This window comes from Hylobates moloch, unplaced genomic scaffold, assembly GCF_009828535.3.
Source record: "Hylobates moloch isolate HMO894 unplaced genomic scaffold, HMol_V3 SCAFFOLD_1, whole genome shotgun sequence".
Taxonomy (NCBI): domain Eukaryota; kingdom Metazoa; phylum Chordata; class Mammalia; order Primates; family Hylobatidae; genus Hylobates; species Hylobates moloch.
In genome coordinates this window covers 143,199,582-143,221,895 of record NW_026652276.1, presented here as the reverse complement: position 1 = coordinate 143,221,895, position 22,314 = coordinate 143,199,582, and the positions used below count along the sequence as shown (strand labels likewise).

The 22,314-nt window shown below is 40.0% G+C and overlaps 1 long non-coding RNA gene across 1 annotated transcript; it reads right to left on the bottom strand.

Moving 5' to 3' along the window:
• Nucleotides 1-11,823: 11,823 nt before the first annotated feature.
• Nucleotides 11,824-12,476, bottom strand: LOC131382410 (uncharacterized). The gene is made up of 2 exons (XR_009211877.1): nucleotides 12,299-12,476; nucleotides 11,824-12,092 (listed from the first exon to the last, which is right to left on the bottom strand). It is a non-coding gene; the product is annotated as an uncharacterized LOC131382410 (long non-coding RNA).
• Between the last annotated feature and the right edge of the window lie 9,838 nt (nucleotides 12,477-22,314).

Below are 22,314 nucleotides of genomic sequence, written 5' to 3'. Positions count from 1 at the left end.
AAATTGTATTAATTTTAAAACTGTATCTTTTCCTGTGGCACTAATCACCAAATGGAAATTATTAGAATTTTTAAAAAGCAGAAGGAAGTTGAACATGATGTGTTAAGATAACGGCAATAGAGAAAAATAGAATTGTTTGAGTGAAATATGAAAAATAAAGAAATTATTTAGGATCTCCAAGAAGAAAACAAATGTGTAGAAGTGCAGGATAAACCATTCTGTAATTTCAAGCTTCTAACAAAAATAAAAACAAAGTCACTCACTTGCCATTTCTTGTTTAGACTGTATCGCGAGGAAGAAAAGGGAATTGATGTCTACTGTGCTCTCTCAAGCAGGGTGACAATTGAGAGTAACTTAATGGCCACTGGAAACTTCACCAGGTTGGTTTGTTTATTTATTTATTTATTTAGAGACAGAGTCTCACTCTGTCACCCAAGCTATACTGCAGTGGTGCAATCATAGCTCACTGCATCCTCAACCTCCCCAGCTCAAGCGACCCTCCCACCTCAGCCTTCCAAGTAGCTGGGAATACAGACATGCACTACCACACCTGGCTAATTTTGTGTATTTTCTGTAGAGACGGGTTTCCACCATGTTGGCCAGGCTGGTCTCGAACTCATGGGCTCAAGAGATCCTTCCGCCTTGGCCTCCCACAGTGCTGGAATTACAGACTTGAGCCACCATGCCTGGCTGCAGATTCCTTTTTAGAAGGCAAATTGGCCATTATTATTTTTTCTATACCAACGCAGCTACTATTTCCCAGAAATTTCAAAATTTCTGGTTGAAATATCTGAATTAGTAATTCCATCATTCCAAGAGTGAATTACACACTTTAAGCTCATGGGAACATCAGAATCCCCTGAAACTACAACCAGATTCCAGTGTCTAGCTTACTCCTCCTTTAATCTGTCCTTAGTCATGGTTGTAGTATTACTAGAGTGCAAAAGAGCACTACAAAAAAATAATAATAAAAAGTTTACTTCTTGGTCCATTGCTGAGGCCCATGATCAGAGGCGCCCCTAGTGGCTGCCTTAGGATGGAGAGACTGATTACCGTTTGGCCATTTTTTTTACCCAGTTATTTTATAAAGGTCTCACATAATCTCACAGGTGCCCTTAATGCTTTTCGTTTGGCTTAGTTTGATTTCCTCTGCCTCTTACCATTCACCGTATGATTCAATATCCTAAATGGTCTTTTTTAATATGTATAAATAAAATAATACCATGTCTGGGACTTGCCTCAAAATATGCCAGGGGGACCTGTAAATGAAACAAGGTTGGCCATGACTGGTCATCTTTGAACCTGGGTGATGAGTACAAAAAGGGTTCATTATGCTTCTCTCTCTACTTCTGTATATGCTTAAATCTTTTTTTAATACAATTTTTGTAAATATTGTTGTCAAGAAGTGTTATTATTCTGGTTTGGGGGGTTGGAGTTTTTTCTCTTTTGTTTTGGAGAATTTACACATAGCTTTCTCCTGCAAAGCCAGGCTAATTAATGATCTGGTTTACTCTGGGTGGCTGAAGGAGGGTGGCCATTTTCTAAGAGTTGGGATACAGACACTTCATTTTATTCTACACAGAGGCTGCTACTGATCCATAAGCCAGAGCCAATGCTTAGTTTTATAAAACCCACACTTGGAATTCCCTTATAGGTAGAATTCCATCTGCTGTTCATGAAAGGCTGGTTGCAAAGAAAATGGGCCACCCTTCACTCTCCCTACCCCAAACCTGCAAGTCACTTAGGTAGAGAAGAAGAGGCACTTCAAGTCCATGGGGAGAAGGGGGACGAAAGGGAAGTGGCACAAGAGACACCTGGTTCCCAAGGGAACTTAGCTCAAAAGTGGAAGGCTGAGACAACGCTGGGTGTCAGTCATCAGCCTGATAAACAATGGGTTAACTGAGGCTGTTCTAATTTGAAACACTGAGAATTGGAGGCCCAAGAGAATGATAGTATCTGGCAAATATATCTTGAATTAAAATGAATTTTGCTTTATTCCTTTTCTCTTTCCCCTGGAAAGAAAACTCTTTTAGTTGAAGGATCTCCAAGGTTTTCTTGATTTTCAAAATTAACCTCTCTCTGGATCTGTTACTAGAATGCAGAGAGTGCAATTATTCCAGAATCATTTGCTTTTTCAGGGCTCTGAAGACTGGAAAGTCTCTGTGTTCTCATTGCAGCTCAGCTCTCCGTTAGACCAGCCTCAGAAAATGTCAATAATTAGAAAGGAGCTGGGTGAGTTTCTGAGGCTTTGTTTCTTTGTATCTTGAATGTTTTCTCTGTAGTGTTGATACTAAAACCTGCTCCGTTTGTATAAAATCAGAGCCATCAACAAACTGTGTCCTTACACAACCCAATGTCATGGTCGTTAGATAAAAATGATTCTCATCGCCTCAAAGAGAGATCTCCAGATTTTTTAAATCATCCACCCCATCAGTGAAAAATTATAGGAACTGTATACACATACACATACACTTGATCTTTAACAATGTATACAAACACGTAAGTTGGGGAAAGGAAACCCTATTTGATAAATGATGCTGGGAAAATTGGCTAGCCACATCTCATATTTTCATACTTATTTGAATAATTTAATTCATTTGAATAATTTAATTGAATATAAATTATTCAATTATTTACTTATAAATTATAGCCCTATTGAGATAATAGGAAAATAGTGTCAAAACATATAACAGTGTGCTATGCCCTCTTCTAAGCACTTTACATATATGAATGTTTCCATCTTTATAAGAACTCTATCAGATGGGTAATGTTATTTTTTTATTTTGCCAATGAAGAAGCTGGTGCACACAGAGGGTTAGTTACTTACCCAAAGGAATGGGAATGCCATTAGGAAGTGGCAGAGCCAAAATTCAAACCCTGGCCATTTCATTCCAGAGTCTATCTCTTAAGTAGTAGATTAGTACATGACAGAACAGAAAGAGAAAGAAGGTGAAAGGGAAGAGAAAGGGAAAAAGGGAATAAAAAAAATCACCAACTGATGAGATTTTTTTTAAAGAAAATTAGAAAACTTTATTTTAAATTTTCTTCTTCTTCCAACCCCCAAAATGTATCATCTTGCACACTCCCAGGGGCTCCTACCTCCTCCCCATACCAGGTTGGAAACCATTAACCTAAATGTTACTTCCTTGGAAGCTGGTAGAAAACCCTCTGGGAGGGCTTGAGAGCTACAGATTCTGCAGCTGATCCCTAGTATTCAGTGTAATCAGGGTGATTCAGGACCTTTGATAGCATAAATAAGTTTCCATGTCATAACTGCTTGTCTAGATGTGAACCAATGTTCTCACCATCTTCTGGCTACATTCCTGGGCACCATTATACTTTGCTTACATTCATGTTATTATTTATTCTCTGAAGAGCTTTGTCCTGTGTTGTCAGGAAAACAAAGAGATGCTGATTAAGAAAAAAAAAGTGCTGAGGACTAAAGTGACCATTCACAATATAGTCTTAGAATCACAGAAGATCCACATGGGAGCCGAGGGGTTGTCTGGCACCCCAGGGCCATTGCCAGCTTCATGCCCAGCCAAAGAGGAAATGGGCACCAAACATGATGACAAACTCTAAATGCCATCCCTACTGGCCCTCCAGGGAAAACATTCTCATGGTGTAAGTTTGCCCTCCCTTTCTCCACCACATTGAAGTCAGCGCCCAGGAGACACAGTGATATTTAAAAGTAGAGATGATCAAGACTTTCCAAATGCCCCAACCAAGACCAACCTCACTATGCATCAATCCTGGTGGATTGAGAAAGTCAAGTGAGGATAAGCGCATGAAAAATGGACATGTTGTCATCTCTTAGAAGAGGAAGAAGATGACTCACATTTTACCAAGTGCATTTCACATTCCTTATATCCTATCACCTCATGGCTGCAGAAAATGGGGAGAGTGAGGCACAGAGTGGGGCTCATCACGTCAGGCCTCATACTCTCTGTGAGGCCCACCTGTTCGGGCCCCTGGCTATCCTGTGACCCTACTTCCTACCACTCTCCCTTAGTGACCAGCCTTAGTCACCTTGTGCCAGTCACTGTCCCTCTTGCTGCCCCTCTAATGTGCCAAGCAAGCACCATTGACAGGGCAGTTGTATTTGCTGCTCTGTCAGCCAGGAATAGACATCCCAGAAAGTCACCTGCTCAGTCTCTTGTTTCATTCAGACCCCCGCTTAAGTATCACCTCCTTAAAACGCACCTTCCCTGGCCCTTTCGTCTATCATAGCACCTCACTCTATATCCATCACCTGCTCTATTTTTCTTCGAAAGCTTTATCTCAATGCAATACAAAATTATACATAGATATTTGCTATATTGCTGTCTTCCCTGACAAAAGAAGGAAAACTCCATAAAGACAGAAACATTCTCTAGTTTGTCCTGAAACACATCCTCAATGCCTAGAATGGTGCCTGGTATATATTGAGCATTCAATAAGTATCTGTTGAATAAATTTCATGAGGAGAGTAGTTCAAACACAAGTCCCACTGAGTATAAAACTCCTACTCTATTCTCCCTTCATGGGAACAATCCATATGACTTATTCTCAGGGCCTGCTGCTTGAGAAAGAGAGTCCTCTTTCTCTGCACCCCCAGCCCCTCAATACACATATATACAGCCACCATCTGGAACCGCCATCTGCCACTTCCGGGTGAGGCTGAGACATCAGCTAAGGCTGCACAGCACCACTGTCATCATGCTTCGGTTACCTCTCACTGTATGGAAGCCTGACAGTTCCCTCCAAGTGGCACCATCTCCCCTCTGCCCTGGCTCTGCATTACAGTGTTTCTTCTCCGAATCCATCACGCAGAACAATGGATTAGCAAACACCCAAGGAAAATGCAAAGAACATTTCACACATGGTGGAGGCAGACACAGCCATGTCATCATGGAATGTCAGAGACAAGGCCAAGAATATGAAAAACTGCACAGTTTCAATAACCGAGAAAATTCCAGAAATCAGGTCAAGCCAAAGGTGGCTTTTCAGTGAACATTAAATCAAATCCTCTATCAAGTACTGTAAGGTCCTTGGAGGACAAAGGTATAATACCCACTGTCTCCTCTCTGGGGATCGGTATACATATCACTTATGTTTTCATTTAAAAGCATGAAATGAGACTTTAGAAAAATAATAACATGGACCCTAAAAGTGACTGAAATTGCAGCTTAGTAGTTTGCCTCTGTGATTTTGGTGGATCTAAAGAGCCTTAAAGTAGCAAATGTAAAGAATTAGGGGCCGGGCGCGGTGGCTCACGCCTGTAATCCCAGCACTTTGGGAGGCCGAGATGGGCAGGAGATCGAGACCATCCTGGCTAACACAGTGAAACCCCGTCTCTACTAAAAATACAAAAAATTAGACAGGCGAGGTGGCGGGCGCGGTGGCGGGCACCTGTAGTCCCAGCTACTCGGGAGGCTGAGGCAGGAGAATGGTGTGAACCCCAGGGGGCAGAGCCTGCAGTGAGCCGAGATCGCGCCACTGCACTTCAGCCTGGGCGACAGCGAGACTCTGTCTCAAAGAAAAAAAAAAAAAAAGAATTAGGGGTGATAAAATTCAGTTGGGAATAACTTTCTTCTGAGTAAAGAGTTTTATCTGAAATTGTTGTGGGGCAGATCAAGGTCTTCTTCATGCCAGGAGGCTCATTGCATTGTGCATTCTTCTAAGGACAGAACAGGATGTTCCAAAGAGCACTTTTCATGATCCTGACCAATGAATCAATATGTTCACTGCTCCTGCAATTGTCCATCTGCCAATGAAGGGAGAAGCAAGTGCTCTGTGGCCCTCACTTCCATCAGAACTAGTTCTTCCCTGCACACCTGATCCTTTCTGTGATTCCTGCCAATGGTGAGAACAAAGGGAAAACAGGCAGACTTTTCAGAGAGTGAACCATGAGGTTATAGATGGGGCTAGGAAACATTCTCACCAAGATAGGTGTCCCAGGTTCCCGCCATGCACACATCTTCTTGGATGTTAAGAATTAGTAAGTTTAGGGAGATTTGATAGCCTAAATTATAAATGAAGGTAAAATGCCTATATGAACGAATAAACAAAACATGGTATATCTCATTCAGTGGAGTATTATTCAGCCACAGAAAGGAGTCAAGTATTGATACACACTGCAATGTGGTGAAAACACTATGCTAGGTGAAAGAAGCCAGTCACAAAAGACAGCCTATTGTATGATTTCATTTATATGAAATGTCCAGAATAGGCAAATCTATAGAGACAGAAAATAGATTAGTGGTTGCCTGTGGATGGGGGGCCAAGAAGATGAAGGGATGAGGTGTGTCAAGTAAAGGATAAGGGATTTCTTTCTGGGGTAATGAAACATTCTCAAATTGACTGTGAAGATTTTGCACAGATCTGTGAATGCACTAAAAACCATTAAATTGTATACTTTATTAATTAATTTTTTTTAGATGGAGCCTCGCTCTGTCACCCATAGGAGTGCAATGGCTCAATCTTGGCTCACTGCAACCTCTGCCTCGAAGGTTCAAGCGATTCTCCTGCCTCAGCCTCCGGAGTAGCTGGGATTACAGGCATGTACCACCACACTCGGCTAATTTTTTGTATTTTTAGTGGAGACGGAATTTCGCCATGTTGGTCAGGCTGGTCTCGAACTCCTGGCCTCAAGTTATCCACCCTCCTTGGCCCCCCAAAGTGCTGGAATTACAGCCACGAGCAACAGTGCCCAGCCTAAATTGTATGCTTTAAATGGGTAAATTCTATGGTATACAAACTATATCTCAATAAAGCTGTTTTTTTAAAGCAAAACAAGATGAAATGCCTAGTCTGCACCTGCCATAATCATCTTAAAATGCATCTCAGAGTATTGTTTTCAAATTGTGCATTGGTCATGGAATCAACTTAGTGCACTGTATCAAACATTTTTAAAAACTAAAATAGACAGACCTACAGCTAGTATCATACTGAATGGGAAAAAATACTGAAAGCCTTTCCTCTAAGATCTGGAACAAGACAAGGATGCCCACTTTCACTACTGTTATTCAGTATAGCGCTGGAAGTCCTACCTAGAGCAATCAGACAAAAGAAAGAAAGAAACAGCATCCAAATTGGAAAAAAGGAAGAAGTCAAATTATCCTTGTTTGCAAATGACACGATCTTATATTTGGAAAACCTAAAGACTCTACCAAAAAGCTGTTAGAACTGATAAATGAATTCAGTAAAGTGGCAGGATATAAAATCAACATACAAAAATCAGTAGCATTCCTATATGCCAACAGTGAAAATCTAAAGAAGAAGTCGGCCAGGTGCAGTGGCTCATGCCTGTAATCCCAGCACTTTGGGAGGCCGAGGTGGGCAGATCACAAGGTCAGGAGTTCGAGACAAGCCTGACCAACATGGTGAAACCCCATCTGTACTAAAAATACAAAAAAAAAAAAAAAATAGCCAGGTGTGGTGGTATGTGCCTGTAATCTCAGCCACTCAGGAGGATAAGGCAGGAGAATCGCATGAACTAGGAGGTGGAGATTGGAGTGAGCCGAGATCGCACCATTGCATTCCAGCCTGGGCAACAGAGCAAGACTCTCAGAAAGAAAGAAAGAGAGAGAGAGAGAGAGAGAGGGAGAGGGAGAGGGAGAGGGAGGGAGGGAGGGAGGAAGGAAGGAAGGAAGGAAGGAAGGAAGGAAGGAAGGAAGGAAGGAAGTAAATAAATCACATGTACAATAACCACAGATAAAATAAAACACCTAGAAATAAACTTAACCAAAGAAGTAAAAGATCTCTACAATAAAAACTATAAAACACTGATATAAGAAGTTGAGAGGACACCAAAAAAGGGAAAGATATTCCATGTTCATGCATTGGAAGAATCAATATTGTTAAAATGTCCATACTATCCAAAGCAATGTACAGAGTCAATGCAATCCCTATCAAAATACCAATGACATTCTTCACAGAAATAGAAAAAAAAAATCCTAAAATTTATATGGAATCACAAAAGACCCAAAATTGCCAAAGCCATACTGAGCAAAAGAACAAAACAGAAGAATCACATTACCTGACTTCAAATCATACTACAAAGCTATAGTAACCAAAACAGCATAATGCTGGCATTAAAACAGACATGTAGACCAGGGGAACAGAAGAGAACCCAGATATAAATCTATACATCTACAGTGAACTCATTTTTGACAAAGGTGCCAGAAATACACTGGGGAAAGGACAGTGTCTTCAATAAATGTTCCTGGGAAAACTGGCTATCCATATGCAGAAGAATGAAACTAGACTCTTATTTCTCATCATATACAAAAATCAAATCAAAATGGATTAAATACTTAACTATAAGACCTCAAACTACAAGCAAAATCAAATGCAAAAATCATATGCAAAAATCAAATCAAAATGGATTAAATACTTAGCTATAAGACCTCAAACTATAAAACTACTACAAGAAAACATTGGGGAAACTCTACAGGACATTGGTCTGGACAAACATTTCTTGAGTAATACTACATAGGCAACCAAAGCATAGGCAACCAAAGCAAAAATGGACAAATGAAATCACATCAAGTTCAAAAGCTTCTGCATAACAAAGGAAACAATCAACAAAGTGAAGAGACAGCCCACAGAATGGGAGAGAATATTTGCAGACTATCCATCTGACAAAGGATTAGTAACCAGAATATATAAGGAGCTCAAACAAGTCTATAGGAAAAAAAAAGTCTAACAATCTGATTTTTAAATGTGCAAAAGGTCTAAATAGGCATTTTCCCAAATACGACATAGACATACAAATAGCAAACAGGCATATGAAAAGATGCTCAACATCATTGATCATCTGAGAGAAAAATGCAAATCAAAACTACAATGAGATATCATCTCATCCCAGTTAAAATGGCTTTTATCCAAAAGACAGGCAATAACCAATGCCGGCAAGTATGTGGAGTAAGGGGAACCCTCGCACACTGTTAGTTGGAATGTAAATTAGTACAGCCACTATGGAGAACTGTATGCGGGCTCCTCAAAAACTAAAAATAGAGCTACCATATGATCCAGCAATCCCATTGCTAGGTATATACCCAAAAAGAAGGAAATCAGGATATCAAAGAGATATCTGCATTCCTATGTTATTCACAATAGCCAAGATTTGGAAGCAACCTAAGTGTCCGCCAACAGACGAATGAATTAAAAAACTGTGGTCCATATACACAACGGAGTACTATTCAGCCATAAAAATGAATAAGATCCTGTCACTTGTAACATGGATGGAACTGGAGGGCATTATGTTAAGTGAAATAAGCCAGACACAGAAAGACAAACTTTGCATGTTCTCACTCATTTGTGGGAGTTAAAACAATTGAACCCATCAAAATAGAAACTAAAATGATAGTTACCAGAGGCTGGGAAGGGTAGTGTGGGGAGATGGAAAATGGGGATGGTTAATGGTCACAAAAATATGGTTATATATAATGAATAAGATCTTGATAGCATAACAGGGTGACTACAGTCAGCAATATTTGCTGTACATTTTAGAATAACTAAGGGAGTACAACTGGAATGTTCATAACACAAAGAAATGATGGATGTTTGAGGTGATGAATATCACCATTTACCCTGATGTGATTAAACATTTTATGCCTGTAACAAAATACGTCATGTACCCCATAAATGTATACACCTATTATACACCCATAAAAATTAAAAATTAAACTTTTTTTCATAAAGAAAAACTAAAATAAAAACAAAATAGAACATAAAATATCAGAGTGTATTGCACAGAATAAAGATAAGTATCATCTCCCAAAGCTTTCATTTCCTGTTGGTGTGTGTCTATTGGGTCACAATGTGCTAATTCAAAGACACGTGACTTGTGTTTTATGAAGAGTCTCAAGCAAGCAACGTACTTTCTTCATCTGTCTGATCAGTCTTGGTGGCTCTTGCACAACCCTAGACAGTTCAAGGTTTGCCAATTTACTCATCAATGTCCAGGGTCAAAGCTGTCATCCAATTTTCCTTGTATTGCCTCCAGAATTATCACACTTTGTGTCTGCATCGGTGACACAGTAGTCCAGGCTCTGCCATCTGTCTCAATGGCAGATAGAAATATTTTAATGTCTCAAAGTATCATTCTGCCAAGTCTTCTTCTAGCATGCTGGGGCATCTACCCTCCTCCACACCAAATTCATGCTAACTGCTTGCATGGGGTTCCCTGCCAGACAGCTGAGAGAACTCGACTCTCAAAACTGAGTTGCTCCTAGGAAGTCCCTTATTTCTCTATTTAAACTTTCATTGATTGATTTCACAAATATCTTCTGCCTACTACATGGCACGTGCTCTAGGCAGACAATGGTCAGCAAGACAGGAGTGGCCATTGCCCTGCAAAGTCCCCTGCCTTGTCAGATGTCAGAGTCCAGCTGTCACAAGACAGGTACAGTCTCAAGTTCTTTTTAGGACTGACAAGCATTTGCTGCATGACCTTTGGCAAACTATTCCATCCTGTCACTCTGAGGTTTGATTGCTCAGAAGTTGTGTTTTCTGGCCCACTGAGAATCATAGGATCTTAGACCTGGCAAGGCCCTTAAAGAGCAGATTCTCTATTTACTGATGAGGAAACTGAGCCCCAAGAGGTGATATCCTTTGCCCACGGGGACGCATGACCCACTAGGAACATGTCTCCCAGCACCCCCACCCCACCCCAGCACTGCCCTCCCATAGTGAAGCTGAATATGGTCAGTTCCTTATGAAGAATTGAGAGACCTTCAAAAGGAAGTACCCTACATCCTGAACTTCTCAGAGAGATTGGTGGTGCAAAATGTTCAAGTGACAACACGTGTGGAAAAAAAAAAAAAAAAAAAAACCAAAGCCATATTTGGATCTTGCAGAAGGGTTTTCAGCAACACAAAGGCACAAGAATGAGAACAGCAGGAGTCCCAGTTACCAGGAGCATTCCCTTAAAGCCTCATGTGTGCCTCCTAATAAATCTGCTTTTTCGTTTTTGAAGTTTAAGCGCTCCCTTATTGAGCAGCCTCCTGGTAGCCAGGAGTCCCCTAGGAAACAATTGTCTTGCTTCCAGTGCTGGGGCACTCGGACTCTTGGTTTGGTTTGTTGGTTGGTTGATGGGTGATTTTTCCCTCCCTCTATCCTCTTAAAACTCCAGCCAGCATATAGGGGTTTTTCGTTTAGCTTCCTCAAATCCCCAGCCATTTCCCTAAAAGCCCATCCCATTAAACATGAAATCCACAGAACACACACCAAGCTACTTTTTCTCTCCCCTAATAAATCAGGTAAATTACCTCTTTTGTTTTTAAGACCATTTCAAGTTCGCCTTTAACATTTTTAGTTAAGGCATTATTTATGTTGTGATTTAATCGAGATTTAATCCACTTTTCAGCACACCATCGTATCGCAATATCCCTGAATTTTTTGCCCATATTATTAAACTTGAGGAGCACGGTAACGTTTTCTTCAGACATGACACTGATCATTTCCAGATTGTGCATGTCTCTCTGGCTTTTTAACACACCTGAGTTTCTAAGGCCCACTAAAATAAATAACGGTTTGGTCTGCAAAGAACTGGGGCTGCATTAATAAATGCAGAGAGATCTATGTTTATCTCCACTTTCTGAAAACACAAGCGTCTTCTGCAAATATGAGTATACACAGCAGAAATCATGTGAATCTCTTGGTAAATGTTTGCCTTCACATCCTGGGGTATGTTGCACACCAGATGGTTTGATCAAAACAAAATCATACACACACACACACACACACACACATACATGTTTGAGCACCATGCCTCCTCATTTTTGTGACATTTTTTTCTCCTTCCATGCATGAGAAAGAATGTAGAAATACTTCGAATAATGACCAGTATGTTCTGTGTTTACTGCTGCTTTCCCTCACTAGAGATTAACTCATAAAATTTTACTCCAAATTAAACAAACTGAGGCTCTCCTTACAGCCAGTCAAACTGCCACTTATACCAAAGGAAATCTTAACTTCCATCTCTGAGAGTTTGAATGGCCACCCCTGCGGAAAGATAACAGGGTCTCTCTTTTCCTCTCTGTGTTCTGCCAGTCCTTGGAGGTGCCAAAATACTTGTCTGGACTCTGGCCCCCAGGGCACTTCATCTGCAATTAGAATAGAAACTACATCTTAGAACATTAACATCTCTCCTGCTGTTTTTTTTTAATTATCTGATTGCTCCAATTATAGTTATTTAGAGAAATCAGACAGTCAAGGATTTTACCAGCAGGTAGGCAAGAAAGCACCTTTGACTGTGGCAGAGGACTTTCAAAGACAACTGTGTCTAGGACAGACTTAGGAACCATCTCACCATCCTGTCTTCTCAGCTGAAATTTCTCTGGGGATGATTAGATGTTGTCTTTGAAAAATCCAAGTGGGAGAATGTGTATAAAACCACCCCATTCTGTGCCTTGAGCATAGTGAGTTTTCAATGGACGTTAATTCCGTTGGAATCCCAGGCTTGAGACTGCAATCCAACGATGCATGTAAAAGACCTTGAGAAAGAAAACAAAAAGGCTCAAGGTCATGACCTCACCAGTCTTTTTGTCTTCCTCTCTGTATTGCTCGTGTTTCACAGCCTTCAGCCCCGCTAAACAACATTTTTACCTGGAAGGAGCTTAGAGAGGACTTTAATTTTAGAGAGGCATTTACAAAGATCCTCTGATGCAAGCCCCCTGCTTCCTACTGCCAAAGGTCTGCTTCTTTTCAACGGTGCCCGCCTGGAGCCATGGGCGTGTTTTTGTGTGGTCTCATTCCTGTTTTATGGATTGTTCATGTACCCTGGAATCCCTGGGATACTTCAATTACAAAAATTACCATGTGTTGGGTCCTTTCGGGTTGACAAGACTGCTTTCCTTTCTCTCTAAGCCGGGTTGTGTTTGTTTACATAGGAAGTGTACTCTTTCTTAACATTCACTGTTTCAACATCCACTTAGATAGCTTCATAAAAAAATGGGTTAAAATATAAAGAAGGGTGGCAAGAGAAGGAAAAAAAATACATCTTTCTATTTCAACCAAAAATTTGGTTCGGAACAAACTTGGAAAATCAGAGGATGTTTTTCTTTTCATCGCTGAAACAATGCTCTGCTTGTTCTCCCCGGGCAATGAGAACTACCTGGGCTTGGATCAGTGGGTCACATTGTGCAAAGTGTTTTTCCTGTTTAAACTATGTGCTTTCTTAAATGTTATCTTTTTGGAAGAGAATTAGATAACCTTATGTCCCCAGACTATATCATATTTGTTTGAATAGGAAATGCTAATATTTTTCTACATGTTTCGTATCAGTGTCAGTGGAAACTCAGTTTGGTGGTTAAGATGGGCCCCTCTAAGCTCTGGGAATCACGTTGGCTATCTTCCAGAAGCCAAGAGGTTCACGGTGATTTTGAATAATCATTTCCATAGCTATGTGAATTATCTATATTACTTAGCCAGAAGAAGACAAAATTATATTTACCTTTTCTGTATTTAATTAATTTATCTTTAAATATGTCATTTGATGAGACTTTTCCTTCTTAATTTCTCTTCTCTTTACCTCCACCTCCTGTGTTACTTCTGCTTTCTACCCAGTCCTACCAATCAACTCCCCAAACTTCCTGCAACCTGTACTTAAAGATCATGCTTAATTAGTCGTTATACCCAAGGATCTCTGCCCCATCCATCTGTTTCTGCATTCCCATTGGTCTAAGCCAATGCCTGTTACATCACAGCCCCACCCCTGCCCATGACTAGAGGCTCCCTCTTCCCACATGTACCCAGTTGTGTTCAGGCCCCTTTATCTGACATACTTGGAAGCAGAAATAGCAGCAGAAACACATTTCTAAAACAACAGATTCCCCATGCGAACAAGGTCTCTACTAAGACACATAAACCAAGTCCTCTGAAAGCAGCACTGCCCTATCTAAATTTTTTTAAAGTGAAGCTTGTCATTTGCACTTCAATCTCCATTTTTCAGTACCTTCTCTTCAAACACACGTGTTTATGTACTTAGTACCATCTTGCTTCCCCATATGAAAATCTGCTCCCAGAAAATCTAGCGTCAGGTATGTATAACTTAATGCAAATTTAAGTTGGTGTGTTCCTTCTCCCAAGGGTACCTAAATTCTAAGCCCTGTATCTAACTAAAGAATGAGGATAGGCCAGGCACGGTGGCTCACGCTTGTAATCCCAGCACTTTGGGAGGCCGAGGCGGGCGGATCACGAGGTCAGGAGATCGAGACCACGATGAAACCCCGTCTCTACTAAAAATACAAAAAATTAGCCGGGCGTGGTGGCAGGCGCCTGTAGTCCCAGCTACTCGGAGAGGCTGAGGCAGGAGAATGGCGTGAACCCGGGAGGCAGAGCTTGCAGTGAGCCGAGACTGCGCCACTGCACTCCAGCCTGGGCGACAGAGCCAGACTCCGTCTCAAAAAAAAAAAAAAAAAAAAGAATGAGGATGTGTCCCCTCTTGATCATGTTTTAGCCATCGGTGCTCAGACGGGAGAGGTGGCACTTTGGGCAATAAGATACACTCTTTCTTTCATGACTTTATTGTCACAAAAACATACCACGCAAGTGCTTTTCTGCTCCACTAGAACAAGAAAGGCCTCCTAAAAACCCTACGTGTCTGTTTAAACTCAAAGCTTTAAACCTGAGACCCTTCCACCCTAAATGATAACACTGCTCTCCTGTTGCTCTATAATCAAACCAATAGCCTTAACTCTATATCTGGCAAATACAAGCAAGTAGCAATCATGCCCTCTGTTAAGTAAAGCGCAAAAACAACAATGAGCAGAGGCGGGTTCATTGTAAGCCATGAACCTTAAGCCTCGGGGCCCTTCACTTGCACAGGCCCCTTCCCAAACCCTAGGCAGGGGACCTAGCAATTTTGTATTCATAATTTTACCTTCTTTTTAAAGAAGGCCCTGAAATTGTATAAGCTTCAGGCCACATACAGCTTTTAGATCCACCCTGTTAGGGACTGAATTGTGTTCCCCAAAAATTCCTATGTTGAAGCCTTAACTACCAGTGTAACTGTATTTGGAAAAATAGGGCCTTTAAAGAGTTAACTGAGGTTAAATGAGGTCATAAGGGTGGAACCCTCATCCAATATGACTGTTATCCTTATAAAAAGAGGAAGAGACACTAGGGCTTCATGCACGCAGAGAAAAGCCGCCATCTGCAAGCCAAGGAGTGAGGTTTCAGAAGAAATTAAACCTGTCTACACCTCAATCTCGGACTTCAAGCCTCCCGAACTAGGAAACAATCAATTTCTATTGTTTAAGCCACCCAGTTTGTAGAATTCTCTTATGGCAGAATCCACACCCCTAGAAATTAGATACCATTTTTTAACTTTTCACTATAAAATTTTGTTAATGTTAACATTCAGTGCTAACTGAAGTATAGTGAAACAGGTAATCAAACATACATTGCTGATGGGACATGATTCAACACAACTTTTTGGAAAGCAAATATTAAAAGACATAAAAATATTCATTTTCATTACCCCAAGAATTCTTCTGGGACTCTATCCTAACCAAATAACTCAAAATATTTTAAAAACTATATACAGAAAGAAGTACATTAAAGTATTATTTACAATACTTGCTCATAACTGGAAGCTCCCCCCTTCCCATCAATTACAAGTTGTGTGGGCCTTGGGTTTGTGGAGGAATCTGCCAGGGACTCTTAAAGATTCCCAAATTTGACCGTACATCTATATATGAAATTGTGTTCCAATAATTCTTTCCATTCCTGTCTGCATGCCCCTCTGCCCTGTGATATTGCTGCCCCACCCATCAAGAAATAGAGTCTTTTTTTTTCATCCTTTGATCTGGATTTGGCCATATAACTCACTTTGGCCTACAGAATATTAGCAAATATGATGCAAGCAAAAAAGGCTTGAAAAATGCTTGCACATAAATCTTGTCTTCTGTTTCTGCACCTGAAACCATGAGACCCTAAGGCAAATGAGCCCAAGCTAGGGCTATGATGCCAGAGAGGAAACATACTAAAAAGCCAAGGTGCTGGCCAACAGCCTGCCAACCCAACTATGTGACTGAGTCCATGCTAGGCCATCCAGCTCCAGCCGAGTCTGCCCGGGCCAGAACTCTCAGCCAGCCACAGAATAACGAGCTAAATAATAAATGTTTGTGGTTTTTAAGCCTCTAAAATGTGGATGGTTTGTTATGCAGCAAAAATTAACGAATACAATAATTTCCCCCCATAAAATGCTTGCGGGACAAATTGAGAATAGACAAACTATGTTAATATCTTTATATTGAGTAAGCAGTTAGTGTTCTAGCTGGCGAGCTCCTGAGTTCCAGTCTTGCGACTCAGATTCCCCTAATGCTTCAGCAAAATTACTAATTACCACATTCCATGGACCTCTGGATTGTCTGAGAATACCTGAAATCTTGAACGATAAATCTGCATATGCTCATAGCCTGGTTTAGTTTAAAACTGGAAATAGGCAGAAAGCTCTACATTACACACTTCCCTTCCATTAAGCCACTTAAAATTATGGCTGTGAAGACAATGTAGAAACATGGGGGATATTTTAGTGCAATATTAAATGAAAAGAACAAGATAAAACACCATCCTTAAATTATTATTATAAATATGTAAAGAAAAATAGCTAAATAGTTACAACGAGGAAAAAGACTATAAAGAATTGTGCCAAAACACATTAGCAGCTGCTTTAGGATGTTAGATTATGGGCAAGTAGTATTTTCTTTTATATATTTGCTGTAATATTACCTTCACAATTAATTATATTCATAAGTTTAAAAAATTAATATATAATAATTTTAAAAATTAAAACCTGGATATGGGTATAGCCCATCTGTTTGCTGTATAATTTTTAACCATACAGACTCTCTCTGCTAGTTTAAAACCATAATTTCCCAGAATATGAAATGAAGTTTTTATTTATTTGGATCTTACTAATGTTACACTAGAATTTTACATAAATCTGTTTAGAATCAATTTAAACTACTTTAAAGACCAGAACATGCCCAATTTCACTAAATTAATAATTATTAAAGCCTCATGGGTGAGGCCTTGTTTGATTCAAATCTAAGCTGAGGGCCGAGGCAAAAATCATGTTGCCACCTTTTAGGCCATAACTACGCTGAAAAATAGCTCTAAACCCAGTTACCTATCTTGGAATGAGCAGATCTTATTCTCCTGAAAAAATGCTGTATACGACCAAAACTTCTGTTAACTAGTATGTATTTATACCCACAGCCAGGAAGGCATTATGAGAGAAAACAATAATAAAATCAGACAGTTTGAGTGCTTTTCTGTGGCTCCCCCTTGGACAATCTCTTTAAAAACAGCAATTCCTTTGACTTTTGACCTCTGCAATCTCCTATTTTCGAGCCAGTCTTCCCCCATCTCACATCCATCATTGTAAAATATGTCAAAATGAGTGAAAACATGGATTTCATCTCCAAGAAGTTTTCTTGTGAAACTTAAACAGAAAAGATTCTAGTCCATACAGGCTCCAGCCTCCCCCAACTATCACCATAGACTTCCCACATCCCTGCAGTCAGCTTAACATAAATTCTTAGGAGAACCATGTCAGTCTCTGTTAATAAACATGGTTCCAGCACACAAATTCAATCACATTATGAAATCTAATATGTCAAATGGCAAAACCATAACACAGAAAGTTCATGTAATCAGAATACTAAACAACTGTCACTCAGTTGTAATACTTTCAATTCTGGAACAGCAAATGGCTCCATTAATAAGTAAAGCAGCAGGATTCAAATGGCTTTCTGCTCTTATCCGCCTGGGGCTCCACCACCACACCAAGGTGGTTTTAGGAGCCAAACTTGATTCCAGGAAAAGATCTGCTCTGAAAAAAAGGGGAAAGAAACTAAACCTATAACATTTCAAGCCAGAAGTGTAACCATTTGCCAATTGCCTTCTTTTACTCGCCAGATACTGTACCTCTGCCCAGTTGAGTGTCAAGTCTTTAAGACTGCAGAGGTGAACTGAAACCCTTCAATATGAGACTTGGTCTGTACACCATGTCCACAGCAGCACTATTCACAATAGCCAAAACATGGAAACAATCCAAGTAGACATAGATGAACAGATGAATGGATAAGCAAAACCTGGCATGTTCATACAATGGAATACTATCCCAGTGAAACATTATTCAGCCTTAAAAAGGAATGAAGTTCTGATTTTTTTGGATCTTACTAATATTGCACTGGAATTTTGCATAAATCTTTTTAAGCCCAGTTTAAACCACCTATGAGCCCAAGACAAGTCTAACCTCACTAAATTATAAATTGTTGAAGCATCCTGGATGAGGCTTAATTTGATTCAGATCTAAGCTAAGTGCAGAGCCAAAAATCACATTCCCACCTTCTTAAGTGCAATAACATGGATGAAGCTTGAAGACATTAGGTTAAGAGAAATAAACAAGACACAAAAGGACAATATTGTATGATTCTGCTTATATAAGATACCTAGACTAGGCAAATTCATAAAGACAGAAAGTAGAATGAAGGCTACCAGGGTCTGAGTGTAAGACGGAATGGAGAGTTTTTATTAATGGATATAGAGCTCAGTTTGAAATAAAAAATTCTGGAAATTTATAGCGGTGATGGTTATACAACATTATGAATGTACACTTAAAAATGGCTAATTTTATGTTATGTATATTTTATAATTAAAAATTAGAAAAATAAGGCTTGAAAGATCAAACATTTGGGATAAAAAGAACTGCAACTTAAACTATACTGTGTAGCACACTTCTGTCCTTCTGTAATACTTTCTTCATCTTTTCTGTCTTCATTAGCAGAACCTCTTGAAGACTCCACATAGTATCTCTTATTTCGCAAATAAGAAGACTAAGACTCGTAATAAATTGTTCAAGTGTACCCCCAAATTGGCACTAGAATGTGGATGCCCTGGTTTCCATCCTTTTAGCCAATCACCTGTATCCCCTAACTTCAAGGTTATGAGACCCTTACCTTATGCTATAAAGAAAGAATATGTGTTCCTAATTTAAATTTTATTTCTCTGCTTTGCTTTCCATGTAGCCAAAGTCCACAGAATGAAAGCACCCTGCCATGCACATATCAAATGCTCGGTAAGCAATTTTTTATCATCATTAAAAGCAATTTATTACTCACATATCTGTTACCAAGAAAGACAGTAATCATCTAGAGAGAGACATAAAAACAACCAGATGGAGATTCTTGATTTTGTTATTTGATGAAATACATAGAAAATTATAATTCCTTAGCAACGGATTATTAGAAAAAAAAAAAGGTGATTAGGGGCATGGATGATTCCTAAAGAGATCATTGATGATCCACAAAGATCAGAAAGCATGTGAATTTAAGGTTTATTATCCAAATCTATTTTTGACAGCTCTTTAAGGCTGAAGAAGTGTTAGCTAATAAAGTAACATTGGACTTGCTGATGTGGGAAGGTTTTAACGTCTGGTTCTCACTCAATGAAACATGAGTTTCAAAACTCTATATATTGCATTTACCCAGACCTCCAAAAGAATGTCTTTTCTAAGGTCAATTATAACACCTCCAGATGGACCAGAGCAGCATTTCCCAAAGTGTCCTCCAGGGAATTTGAGTGCTAAAAGATGTACCTCAAAAAAAAAAAAAAAAATTTCTGTGGTCAATTAAGTTGGGAAATTCTGCTAAACAAAATCGCCCACTTGAAGATGTACTTTACACTTGAGCATTTTAACATGTCTCTTTTCTGTGAAAGTATCAGCCACTCCTCACCTTTGCTATGCTTCCATGTGGGAGGAGTGTACTTCCTGGCCCATCAGGAAGCTTGGCCAAGGGACTCGCCTTAGCCAATGGAATGGGAGCAAATATTATGTACACCACATCTAAGCAGAAGCTTTAAATGTACTTGAATCGTTTGGGTCAACCTCTTTGTTCCTACCCTCTGCCATGAGAAGAGTGTTCCAGAGAGAGGCTGCTCCTTCAGCCTACATCCTGGGATGGAAAGAAATGTGGAGCTCAGCAGAGCCCAAAGCAAGCCAGAGCTGACCTACAGAACTGGAAGCCAGAAGTAATGTCAGGAGAAGCTTTCCCAACTGAAAGATAATGAAACACCTGTTATTCCTGAGGAGTCCACTAGAGGATGAGACTCATCCAACCATCCAACCATCCAACCGAGAGATAAGTGGGGAAACTTTGGCAAAAGGACTGATGATGAGTATTTAATATATATGATTGTAGAGCTAGGATTAAACTAAGGATGAGAACATGAATAAGTATGCAAATGTTATAGTTCTGACATAATAGGTGGATTGATATTGTTGGGAGCCAGGGTTGTTTCTAACTGTAAAGAAAAGAATTAAAAAGGGGGTGGGGACAGCAAGGGAGGGCTTTATGTGATTAGATTGGACTTGGAAGTGTCAATATAAACTGAGGACATCATTAAAAAAAATTTTTTTTTTTTCATCCTAAAAGCAATGACATTCCATTTAGCTGTGAGCACACCTGGAACCCCAGTCTTAGTTTATAAATACCATTGCTAACTGAAAAGAGCCAGGGATCTTTGGAGAAATGGTTGATTCCGGGGCTGGGGTGGCGAAGGTAAAGCTGAGTCTGGAACATTTTGCCTTGCAAGAAAGTTAAAAAGGTGCCCACAAAAATGATAGCAATATGTCAATAGAACACAGAAGCCAACCTGAAAGGGTTCCCACTGGCCAAGTGTGGGGCAATTTAAGCATCAAAACAAAAGGATTAGGCCAGGCATGGTGGGTCATGCCTGTAATCCCAGCATTTTGGGAGGCTGAGACTGGCAGATCACCTGAGGTCAGGAGTTCAAGATCAGCCTGGCCAACATGGCGAAACCTCGTCTCTGCTAAAAATACAAAAAGTAGCTGGGCATGGTGGTGCACGCCTGTAATCCCAGCTACTAGGGAGGCTAAGACACAAGAATCGCCTGAACCCAGGAGGCAGAGGTTGCAGTGAGCCAAGATTGCACCACTGCACTCCAGCCTGGGCAACAGAGCAAGACACTGGCTCAAAAAATAAATAAATAAATAACAAATTGATTAAAATTAATTTAAAATAGTAATCTATGAGTGAATTATTTTAAAACAAAGAAAAGGAGAAAAAAGAAAATCCATCCTTAAAAATGGATGCAGACCAATAAAGCTGAAAGGAATGGACGCACTGTGGATCTAAGCCTCCCTCACACCTTTTCTCGAGGCCACCTTGTCCAGGTCACGGTCTGCACACTTGTATGCACTGGCCCTGGGGAGTGGAAAGAAGCACACTTGTCAACCAGAAGTGTCTAAAAAAGAAAGACTTCTCAAGAGAAGTTTTTCCAGTTAGAGGAGCCAAAAATAAATAAATAAATAAATATAGAAAGACATAAAAATAGAGCAATGGAATAACAGAATAAGAAGTGGTGATAAGACCCAGTGACAGGAACATGGAGTCCCAGACCTGCTGACAACAGAGCAGGGAGCTCATAACAAAGAAACAGAAGACAGTTCTGCAATTCCACAGCCCTTGAAACCACAGAGCAAGAAAAACAATTATGCAGCATGAGTTGCCATCACTTTCTGTCTTGAAGCATCACAGATATCAACCATTGATATCGATCGTGGAGTTTTTCCTTACTGCTCCTGGATGCATCCTCAGGAACTTTCTCAACACTACAATCCACTGGCTTTTCATCCAAGGCAAAGGACATCTTCTCCATATGTATAAGAGTTTTACAATGTTGAGGGTAGGAAGTGGCCTCTAGTGCTGGGTCTCAATTCAGCATCCATGTTGGTGACAGACTTAAACTAGGGACCTTTACAATAAAAGAGTAGAGAATATTTTGGTATATGTGCTGCCAAAGCAAGCAAGAGTATAGAACATTTTAGAGTTTTTCACCCAAGTAACTATGCTAATTTTAACAATTACAGCAAACTGGTGCCTTAAAGGTTAATTCCTTCCCAGCTATAAAGAATTCTTTCTGTAAGCAGTCCATAAAACTTTAACTATGGAATGCCAGAACAAGCATGGCTAACTTTTACTAAATCTACCTGTGGCACTGGGAGTTTTTAATGGTCATACTTAAACCAAATGTCAATCAAAAGCGTTTACACCTCCATTTAAGAATTAGCAGTTTAGATTGTGAGGGCTCCAAGGGAAATAAAATTCCACCAGTTTTCCCATGATCCCTAAAGTCACAGGAGGCGGGAACTTTTAGCTAAGAACATGAGTATCTTAGAGAAGTAGAATGAGAATGATGCAGAAAAGTTTTAAAGTTTTTATAATAAGTGTAGTGTATACCCGTTTCTCTCAAGCCCAGCGTTCTAGGCCTCAAAGCCCACACATATTTGCACAG